Raw genomic sequence first — 3,572 nt, 5'->3', positions numbered from 1 at the left:
GACACAAAGCCCATGCCTACTAGAGTAGTATAATTTATATGCCAACTAGCTTTGCAGATGATGAAGAAATTGATGAAATGTATGATGAGATAAAAGAAATTATTCAGGTAGTGAAGGGAGACGAAAATGTAATAGTCATTGGTGACTGGAATTCGTCGGTAGGAAAAGGGAGAGAAGGAAACATAGTGGGTGAATATGGATTGGGGCTAAGAAATGAAAGAGGAAGCTGTCTGGTAGAATTTTGCACAGAGCATAACTTAATCATAGCTAACACTTGGTTGAAGAATCATAAAAGAAGGTTGTATACATAGAAGAATCCTGGAGATACTAAAAGGTATCAGATAGATTATTTAATGGTAAGACAGAGATTAAGGAATCAAGTTTTTAATTGTAGTAGATTTCCAGGGGCAGATGTGGACACTGGCCATAAACTATTGGTTATGACCTGTAGATTAAAACTGAAGAAACTGCAAGAAGGTGGGAATTTAAGGACATGGGATCTGGATAAGCTGAAAGAACCATAGGTTGTACCGAGTTTGAAGGAGAGCATAAGGGAACAATTGGCAGGAATGGGGGAAAGAAACACAGCAAAAGAAGAATGGGTAGCTCTGAGGGATGTAGTATTGAAGGCAGCAGAGGATAAAGTAAGTAAAATGACGAGAGCTGCTGGAAATCCTTGGGTAACAGAAGAAATATTGAATTTAATTGATAAAAATGCAGTAAATGACGGAGGCAAAAAGGAATACAAAAGGTCTCAAAAATGAGATTGACAGGAAGTGAAAATGGCTAAGCAGGGATGGCTAGAGGGCAAATGTAAGGATGTAGAGGCTTATCTCGCTAGGGGTAAGATAGATATTGCCTACAGGAAAATTAAAGAGACCTTTGGAGAAAAGAGAACCACTTGTATGAAGATCAAGAGCTCAGATGGAAACCCAGTTTTAAGCAAAGAAGGAAAGGCAGAAAGATGGAAGGAGTATATAGAGGGTCTATACAACGGCGATATACTTGAGGACAATATTATGGAAATGGAAGAGGATGTAGATGAAGATGAAATGGGAGATAAGATACTGCTTGAAGAATTTGACAGAGCACTGAAAGACCTGAGTCGAAACAAGGCCCCAGGAGTAGACAACATTCCATTAGAACTACTGACAGCCTTGGTAGAGCCAGTCATGACAAAACTCTACCAGCTGGTGAGCAAGATGTATGAGACAGGCGTAATAACCTCAGACTAAATAAAGAATACAATAATTCCAATCCCAAAGAAAGCAGGTGCTGACAGATGTGAAAATTACCTAACTATCAGTTTAATAAGTCACAGCTGCAAAATACTAACGCGCATTCTTTACAGACGAATGGAAAAACTGGTAAATGCGGACTTCAGGGAGGATCAGTTTGGATTCCGTAGAAATGTTGGAACACGTGAGGCAGTACTGACCTTATGACTTATCTTAGAAGAAAGATTAAGAAAAGGCAAACCTACGTTTCTAGCATTTGTAGACTTGGAGAAAGCTTTTGACAATGTTGACTGGAATACTCTCTTTCAAATTCTGAAGGTGGCAGGGATAAAATACAGAGAGCGAGAGGCTATTTACAATTTGTACAGAAACTAGATGGCAGTCATAAGAGTCGAGGGGCATGAAAGGGAAGCAGTGGTTGGGAAAGGAGTGAGACAGGGTTGTAGCCTCTCCCCGATGTTATTTAATCTGTATATTGAGCAAGCAGTAAAGGAAACAAAAGAAAAATTCGGAGTAGGTATTAAAATTCATGGAGAAGAAGTAAAAACTTTGAGGTTCGCCGATGACATTGTAATTCTGTCAGAGACAGCAAAGGACCTGGAAGAGCAGTTGAACGGAATGGACAGTGTCTTGAAAGGAGGATATAAGATGAACATCAACAAAAGCAAAACGAGGATAATGGAATGTAGTCAAATTAAATCGGGTGATGCTGAGGGAATTAGATTAGGAAATGAGACGCTTAAAGTAGTAAAGGAGTTTTGCTATTTAGGAAGTAAAATAACAGATGATGTTCGAAGTAGAGCGGATATAAAATGTAGACTGGCAATGGCAAGGTAACCATTTCTGAAGAAGAGAAATTTGTTAACATTGAGTATAGATTTATGTATCAGGAAATCGTTTCTGAAAGTATGGAGTGTAGTCATGTATGGAAGTGAAACATGTATGATAAATAGTTTGGACAAGAATAGAATAGAATCTTTCGAAATGTGGTGCTACAGAAGAATGCTAAAAATAAGGTGGATAGATTACGTACCTAATGAGGAGGTATTGAATAGAATTGGGGAAAAGAGCAATTTGTAGCACAACTTGACTAGAAGAAGGGATCCGTTGGTAGGACATGTTTTGAGGCATCAAGGGATCACAAATTTAGCATTGGAGGACAGCGTGGAGGGTAAAAATCGTAGAGGGAGACCAAGAGGTGAATACACTAAGCAGATTCAGAAGGATGTAGGTTTCAGTAGGATCTGGGAGATGAAGAAGCTTGCACAGGACAGAGTAGCATGGAGAGCTGCAGCAAACCAATCTCAGGACTGAAGACCACAACAACAACAACAACAAAACATTTTTCGCAAGCTCGGAACCTTCTGGTCCGTCAGAAACTATCACATTCATTTTTCCATAAATACAGTCTACAAATCTCACAAAATTTAACAAGACAACCGTCTGGACCTTACAAAAGTAAGAGAAAGAATGAATAAGTAATTGTTCCTTCTTCTCTTTCAACAACATTCAAATATTCACAAATAATGTTTGACATCGCACTGAGACGGCGCGTTTGTTCCTTGAGCTGGACGTGTAACTCCTTACAAATGGAAGGCCTCAGACATGGCCAACCGATTCGGCTCAAATTTGGCAGGTCGCTTGTGTACAACTTAAAACGGAGGAATCTAAGATATTTTAGGTCAACACCACCGCGTTATTGAAAAAATCACCCCTAAAAGTTATGAAGAGCAATCGACTCAAAATTGGCGGGATCGATAGATAACTGTAAATAGAGCATTTTTCATCATCAGCTATGGTATCCGAAAACGCATACTATTCCAGAAATCGAGGAAAGAAAGTTTTACAACTGTCGCTTCTGTTCCAACTTTTTAAACGGTTTTTGCCGACAGCACTGAAAGCGCAACAGCCAAGGTAATTGGCTGGGAATCTGAGAACCCGGGTTCGAATCGCGAGGAAACCCAGTGGATGTTATTATTTTCCTTTGTACTTTTCCATATCTCAATTGATAGGAATAGGAGGGTTAATAAGGTAAGTAAATCTATAAGGAACGATAAAAATAAGGTAGGTAAATAAATTTCTGAAACTTCTTGGGGTAGTAAACATCTAAAATGTTACTCCAGGTCACTTTAGAATGGCTCTTCCAGTCACTGTTACGTGTCCTCATTTTTCGTCGAACAACTAGATGGGTGGTACTTGTCACATAAAAATTTGAAACAAATATACTCACGGCACCAAGAACATCTAATGAATGCAATCTTTCGAAAGCTACACTGTTCCTTCCCAAGAGTAGGCGGAAAACAAACTTGGTTTACATTTAAAAATGTCTTTTTC

Source organism: Schistocerca gregaria, unplaced genomic scaffold (assembly GCF_023897955.1).
Source record: "Schistocerca gregaria isolate iqSchGreg1 unplaced genomic scaffold, iqSchGreg1.2 ptg000338l, whole genome shotgun sequence".
In the NCBI taxonomy this organism is placed as follows: Eukaryota; Metazoa; Arthropoda; class Insecta; order Orthoptera; family Acrididae; genus Schistocerca; species Schistocerca gregaria.
Note: the sequence above shows the minus strand (reverse complement) of the source record.